The sequence below is a fragment of the Aegilops tauschii genome, chromosome 2, assembly GCF_002575655.3.
Source record: "Aegilops tauschii subsp. strangulata cultivar AL8/78 chromosome 2, Aet v6.0, whole genome shotgun sequence".
Lineage (NCBI taxonomy): Eukaryota > Viridiplantae > Streptophyta > Magnoliopsida > Poales > Poaceae > Aegilops > Aegilops tauschii.
Genome location: NC_053036.3, coordinates 46,576,167 through 46,584,173, shown reverse-complemented (window position 1 = coordinate 46,584,173; position 8,007 = coordinate 46,576,167). Strand labels below are relative to the sequence as shown.

General features: G+C 43.0%; 1 long non-coding RNA gene across 2 annotated transcripts; it reads left to right on the top strand.

The window, feature by feature from the left end:
• Window positions 1–3,550: 3,550 nt before the first annotated feature.
• On the top strand, window positions 3,551–7,116 carry LOC109786335 (uncharacterized). Of its 2 annotated transcripts, none has more exons than XR_002238279.4 (5): window positions 3,551–4,082; window positions 4,178–4,566; window positions 5,168–5,295; window positions 6,092–6,286; window positions 6,770–7,116. It is a non-coding gene; the product is annotated as an uncharacterized lncRNA (long non-coding RNA). The 2 variants fall into 2 exon arrangements; XR_002238280.4 differs by having other exon boundaries at window positions 3,593–4,082; window positions 4,165–4,566.
• The last annotated feature ends 891 nt before the right edge of the window (window positions 7,117–8,007 follow it).

The window sequence follows — 8,007 nt, the reverse complement described above, 5'->3', positions numbered from 1 at the left end:
ATTTTAAATTAAAGCAACCGGCGGCTGTACGACGCCTCCGATCGCCCAACATGCATGTTTTATACACAAAATCATATATTTCTATGAAAATAATGTATACATCATATATCGTATTAAAAACAATGCCTATAGCGCCAAGAAATATATATTATAACGTAAAATGTGTATGTCGCATATCATATTAAGAACAACGAGTATAGTGCCAACAAATATGACATAAGTAAACACCAATTACAAGTCTCCCGTATCGATGTACCGAAACAAATATATAACTTTAATACAACCAAATAAATCGTCAACTCTATCAGAAGGTGTTCCTCTTATTCAAACAACCCTTGCTATGATCATCATGCCATGTTCCAGCATAGAAAGATCATAATATACGTCAAAATTTTGTAAAGAATAAACTAAACAAGAAAAGAACGTTAATAAAAAGGTGTGCACATACTTAGGATTCTGAGGACAATTGTTTTTGAAATGACCTTTTATTCTGCATAAACCGCATAGGCGTACAGGAGGTTTCTCATCGAAACCTTTAGGTCTACTGTTTGTAGTCACGCCAGGTTCCTTACCACGGCCTTTGTTATTCTGCCCTTTCAGTGCTCCTTTTGTATTGACTTTCTCTGGATCACCAACAAAAACATGATCTTGGTCCGGCACAAAAGCATCGTCATGTGCAACCCTATGTTGTCTCACATAATCTTCCTCCTCAACGTCCTTGTTTGCTACCACATCCTCCAGAGCAGCCTTCAGTTTGTCAAATAGGAATGGTCTATGACATGCCGCATGATTTGCTTCCGCAGACAAAATAGTCAACTCACTGTACTTAGTTCTCTCCTCAGTACCCGCCCATCCCCATGCGAAGAGATCGCTAGTGCGTTTCATGAGCAGTCCACCTCTAGCATTCTTGGTGAATCTTCGCAGCACTAAGCACTTAGGTAAGTCCTTCACGTTCAACCTGGCCAAAACATAAAGAACATGCTTGCATGGAAGACCTTTACGTTTCATACTATCACAACTGCGCTTCACTGTTTCTTCTGAATTACTAGGTGCATAGTCCACTTTGAATCTCAGTTGCCTGTTATTTTTCCATGCCACTATGAATCTCCTACTGACGGCTCCACTGAGTCTATCTATGATCTCAAGATCCGTTGCCTTCTTCATTTCTTTCTGCAAGAGGTAAAAGTTCACCGCAGTGAAGTCACGAGCAGCGGCTTTTTCAATGCATTTGAAGTCGTCGAGTACTGGTACAGGGAGTGTATGTGTGGACATGCAGTCGTCGTATGACTCGTTCTCACGGAGCCGAACAATGCAGTTCTTATAATGCACAACCATATCAACAATTGTCATGCCAGAGTCAAGATGCATATGAAGGCAAGAGTTCAGACTCTCGCTCCTCTGGTTACTCCGCATACCAAGGAAGAACCCACCGGTGAGATATGACGCAGCCCAAAGCCTTTTCTTCCTGTACATCCTACGCAACCATGTTTCAGTTTTCTCCGACTCCCATTTAGCTCTAAAAGCTGCCCATCTTGCCTCAAACTCATCATGTGTAGTAGCATAGTAAATAAGAGACCTGAACTCCTTAAGGGACTAGTGGTGGAGGTGTTTCTGCACGTTTTTCTCTATATGCCACGAACAAAGTCGATGCCACATGTCAGTAAGGACCTTCCTGACGGCCCTTATCATGGCTGCGTCTCCGTCAGTAATTACAGACCTCGGCTTCTTCTGACAATGAGCTCTCAAGAAGGTCTGCAACACCCAAACATATGTAACCTCCGTCTCATCTGACACAACAGCACAACCGAACACAGTGGTGCAACGATGTTTGTTTAGACCAATAAAAGGTATGAATGGCATTCCGTACCTATTCATCTTGTAAGTGCTGTCGAAGACGATTACATCACCAAAGTCAAGGTAATCCCGACGTGACTGAGAATCACACCAGAACATGTTCTTCAGCTTGCCTTCTGCGTCAACAGTGTGCTCAAAGAAAAAGTCTGGATCCCTTGCCTTTCTCGTCATCATGATACCAATCACAGTGTCCGCATCACCCTTTGCTAGCAACTTCATTTTCTCCCTATAACACATGTTATAAAGCTTCCTCCTTCCGAAACCAGCCCGTGCATATGATCCATACCTACTAACGAAGTTGTCATAAATCCAATGTTTTCTGAGCCCAGCACCTACCATTGCTAAGATCTCGACCTTCTGGTATTCCTTTATCTGATTATGAGACCGAAGATATATAACTTCATCCGGTCTAGCAAGAGTGTGACTATGATCATCGCTGAAACTGCTGGCATACCAAATGGAGCGCTCTCTATCAAGCTTCACAGTTAGATGGGCCTCGCAATAGCATCGAGTCTCCGCTCTCAGCCTGCGCTTCTTCCCTTCCATGGTACAAAACTTGGACTGTCGTTTCCTAGCCCTTGAACAAAGAAACCTCCTCAAGCGCCTACGTGTGTCGATACCCTTTGCATATTTCAAGTTGTCCTTCCTAATGCTGAAGCCACGCTTTTTCGCATAGTTGTTATAGAAATCATATGCCTCCTCGTCTGTCCTGAACGTCGTGGACATCACCGTCCAATGTCTGTCCAGTGATTCTTGTTGGTATTCATCGTACCCAGTGTCAAAATTGCACTCATCACCATCGGCATCATCATCGTTTTTTCACGCGCCACCAACCTCTCCCTGAAAAAAATACAAACAACCTTATATGTCAGTAAGTAGTTTTATAAGGACTATCATAGGTATTCAGTTTGCACTACTTACTTTGCTCGAGCTGTCATTATAAGATGCATCGATATCGTTTTCGTCATTGGCATCATCGAAAAAAAATCCACTCATAGTACCCTTCCACTTCCATCTGCGCAAATTTTAAATATGATACGTAAGATTTGATGCATTTTTCATGTCACTTTAAAATAACCTGCATACTTCTAAACCTACATGGCTTCCGCTTTCAGCATATGAATCATCTAGATCCATATCCTCATTGTCATCATCCCCTCCTACCTGTGCAAAGTCAAACATGTTATTGTCATCCCGGGTGCTTGTATTTAATATGCTTGACAACATGCAGACCACTTACATTGCCACTATAAGACTCATCCAAACTCATATAATTTTTGACGTCATGTTCGTCTTCATCCAATGACAATGATCCGTCCTCGCTCACGACATCACGGTAGAGCTTACGTGACACATTTTTGTGGGCAAAGGTCGAGTAATCTTCACAAAATAACTATCACCATAGCTTTTAAGTTTTGTCTTCGGATCATGTGTTGGCAAAGGTACATCACCGTGGACACATTAAGAGTCAGCAATCCCGAAGCATCAATATATCTGTGAGCAATTGCTTAATAACATGTTATGTGTCGGCATATGTGTGGACCTTGACAGTTTTTCTGTCAGTGTAGCTAGGTATTTAGCGACTTAAAATGTGTCGGCTTATGTAGGGTGTATGGGCACAGACTAAGTGTCGATGTAGGTGGACACGTGTCAATGGACTGATGGTTGAAAACTTGTGGCCGCGTGATTTCGGCGCGAGGGGAAATTTTTGGGGTGATCGTGCAAAATATCCTCCACCACCGTGCAAAATATCCCCAACTCCACGACCCTAACCCGTGCCTGCCGCCGCCGCCCTCGTGCTCGATCCACAGTCCTGCCGCCGGCCTCGCGCACCACCCGTCGTCAAGCCATCATCTCGGAGCTCGCACTCCGCCGCGGCCGAGCTCCACCCCGACATACACCCATCCTTGCACTCCGCTCCCCCTCCCCTCGAGCTCCGTCCCGAGATCGAGCGGCCGTCCTCGCGATCCACATCCAGCCGCCGTCCTCGCGATCCACATCCAACCGCCGTCCTCGCCCCTCCCCTGACATCCAGCCGTCGTCCTCGCCAATCCCCGTCCCTGCTACTGCCGGGCTCCATCTCTGGGCTCCCGCAGCTGCCGCACCTGCTTTTGTCGGGACTCCATATCCGAGCTCCCGCTGCTGCCAGATCTGCTGCTACTGGACCTGCTGCTGTCGGGGCTGCATCTTCTGTGCTGCGCCCCTCCCGAAGACAGCCGTGCCCTGAGGTAGGCATCGACTCGTCCTGAGATTTCCTTCTCTGTACTTGATTTTTCATTCAGGATTCACCCCTCCCCTAACTAGGATCAGTTTTTCTACACAGATTGCTCGGTCCCTGATACACTTGATGAAATTGTTCCAACACCAAGGGGAAGAGCTCTTTGTTCCTGCATATTTTCCTATATTCAATGGTTTAGTTGTGAATATATGTTTGGGGAAATCCATATACGTGAATAGCAAGTGACTATATATGTTAAGGGACTTAATTGTTTCATATCGGTCATGTTACTTGTGATGCCAGATTGTGCAGTTTGTTTTGTGTAAAAATACTCCACCCCCATGTCCTCCTTTTAATCACTCCCCTTATACTTTTTCTCTGATCCAGACTTTGTCATTGATAACATTATTTCGCAGTACTTAGGTGAAACTGCAGAACTAAGATGGAAGGAAAGGGACAATATGACCAGACTCAACGAAATACATCCAGATGGTGTAAGTGTCTCGGAAATGGCCTTTTATTAATTGCATTTGTTGCGTGTACTGCAGCTATCATCTGAATATTGTGGACCAGTTTCTTTTCATTAAGTTTATTGTTCACTAGGTATGTGCGTAGTTCTCTTGCACATATTTTGGGATGCATGTGTGTGCATTTCTAATTTTGAGATGGTGATGCCAATATTTGTTTCATAGTGGGCTGACCTGACTAGAATTGTTAGGCCTCATTTTTCACTGGATGCATTTTTAGGCCTCCTTGGAGGAAAAACTGGAAACAAAGCAATACTCAGGCTAGGCAGTATGTGTACCCAGAGCACATTTCAAGTGAAGTCGTTGGTAGTCAAGCTACCAGACAATTCTTGGTCTTGCTACTTTAGCTTGGACCTTTTCCTTTTTCAGTTATATTTGGTATTGCCTTATTGTTCCCAAGGGTCTGTCTCACATTGGAGCTACTGCATCTGTTAGCTTCATGATAGGATCATATCCTATTATTTTTATCTTATCCATTTAAAACAACCTTAATGCCATCTAACCTCTTAGGTAATTGTAATTCTTTCTTTTTGGTTCACCTGAGTACCGTTGTCTTGTTTATTTTCAGGTGTGAAGGAGTTGGGTGCAAGGTTGCTTCACCGGAGTAGCGACATGTTTTCGTATTCAACTCTACACCTAAGCCCCTCTTTTGTGAAGCTCTAATAATGTGATCAAACATCGCTGTCATGCCATGGGGTAAGAAAAATATGTACAAATGATTATTCCAACTGAGTTCAAACCATGTGAGAAGAAAATAAAGTTCGAGATGAATTCAAAGATGGCCATGTTTCTTGATGGGCTTACATTGCTGGCCCAGATTATACTTCAATAGGTCTTGTGTAAATGCAACTTTTACTGCACTGGTCTTGTGTAAATGAGTTGCTCACTCTTGCTTCCACGCGCATATTCATGCAAAATTTTGTAGTCACAGGTGGTTTAGTTTTCTCTATTAGTGTGCTTTTGTTATCAATTTTCGTGTATCATGACCAGATGGACAAACTACATGTCTGCAAACAAATAATCAAGAAGCTGGAAAAAAACCGACACAACAAAGCGCGCGTTTGCCTAGTCTATATTAATTATGCTAGATATAAGTGCTTCATGCATGGCCATTCTTGTATTATGTTCCATTTTCTAGATTATTTCAGCAATGTTTGAAGTATAGCATTTGCTTTACCTTTTTGGTTCAGTTAGTTCAGTTCAGTACAATGTTAAAAAGAGCAAGCTTTATGATTCCATAACATAGTTGCTCAGTCATTTACTTCTTATGAACATTGCACATTTAATCATGAACTTTTGAACTTGCACAATATATATTGCTCAGTCCTGTACTTTTATGCTTAAATTCAGTGTTCCACCTTGATATGCCTATGCCAATTGCACATAATTAAAGTAAAAAATAGATGCAAATAGTGTAGTTACATACAATTGTCATAATTATAATGCATGATGAGAAACAAATTACTAATTCATTTAGTCTTGACAACAATAGCCGGGAACCATGACCACCAGCATGGGCAATGGGCGGAGAACGGATGGCTACCTCGCTGGGAACCATGGTTGCGCACGTGCAGCAGAAAGTGAATAGTGGATGGAAAGGCCACCTCACTGGGAACCAGGGCCACGACTTGTAGTGGGCAATTGGTGGTGAATGGAAGGCTACCTGGCCGGATACCTCAACTACTAGGTACATTTTTTGTTTCAGTAGTAATTTAGCTCACATGCTATTGCATAAGAACAGTTTCTAAAAATGTCACTTTACAAGGTTGCTGGCCTACGTGTTATCACTAAATTGCGTGTGTATATATGTGTCATGGTTTCCTTTTTTATCCATGGTTATGTAGCTCTTAATCATGAAAATCTAGAGAGGTTGCGAAAGAGGTTGTCTTTCTCTCTTCAGTGAATGCTTACGTAATAGGCTATAAAATAAGCTACTAGGTTGTAGGATCTATTTCAGATGGTCAATGCCTTCATTGTTGATAAAACTGCAAGCACGGGAACATAATTCTATACAGTACCATGTGAGCCAATTATAACTTTTGTAGAAACTATATTGTTAACTATGATATCATGATGATTTATTGATCAAATCTGTGTTAATCCGGATATGAGCTTTGAACAACTTGACCTGATTCCATTTTCTTGACAAAATTTTGTGAAAAAATTTCAGGCACTTAGCCACCTGGTGCACATGGACGTCATGACTTTGCAGCGTTTATGGACCAACCAACTTGTAATCATGGATCTGATGTCTTCTAGACCATTTGGTGCTTCGGGTATTTCGGAGCTTGCACTTTGTGCATGTGGATACAGACTTCTGTGTCCTGGACCATCTAGTTGAAGTCTCTCATACCAGCAAATAGTGCTCAACTTTTTGTGACTCGTGTATTCTGGGTGATTGTTAAGATGGTGAAAACTATGCTGTGTCAAGATTGATGTGTTTGTCAACTTGTGTTCAATGTATATGCATGTTTGTGAACATATTTTCATTGTTGTACAATATGTGTTCATCTTGAACCTGCTTGTGGATGTGAGGATAGTAATTGAATCTGTTTAGAGCTTGTATATATAGATAATAACTGAATCTGTTTATAGGCTTAGAGCTTGTATATATATATGTTGTTTTGGCTGCACATCACTTTACCAACAATTCATCTGTCGGCAAAGGTAATATCTGTCAGTGTAGGTAGGGTGTATGTTGATAGATTATCTGTTGGCATAGATATGATGTCCGTGGCTAATAAAGTGTCGGCATAGGTAGGGTGTATGTGGACAGGTTATCTGTCGACACATGTAGGGTGTATGTTGTCTGATAAAAGTGTCGGCGTAGGTAGGGTGTATGTGGACACACCATTTGTCGGCGTAGGTAGGGTATATGCCGACTGAAAAAGTGTCGGGAAGTAAACAACTGTCGGCAATACCTTTGCCCTACAACTTATGTGTCGGCAAAGGTACCCTATGCCGACACATTGGTGTGTCACGTAAGCTCTACCATGGTGTAGTGGCTACCGCCATCATCACCGTCATATCCTATTTCAGCCTCCATCTATACACGTTCATATATAGTCAAAGATCCATTCAAACATCACGTAACATGTTCGCAATTAAAATCCGTTTTTAAAACGCTATGCCAGCGGCTCGCGTACCTCGTTGCCTTCGTCAGACATGACAATAGTGTTGGGATTCGCCGGAGGCTCGAGGGCGAACAGCAGCTGACGGCGGCGGAGGCGTCTGCCCGACCGAGGCGGTTGTCGGCGTCTAGTCACGCACAATGCGAGGGCGAACAGCACGCCGAGCTGACGACGGCGGCGCCGTCTGCCCCACCTAGGCGGTTGTTGGCGTCCAGTAGCGCACAACGCATAGGTTTTTTTTTCAACGCATAGGTTTTTTTTTCGTCGGCCAGGTATT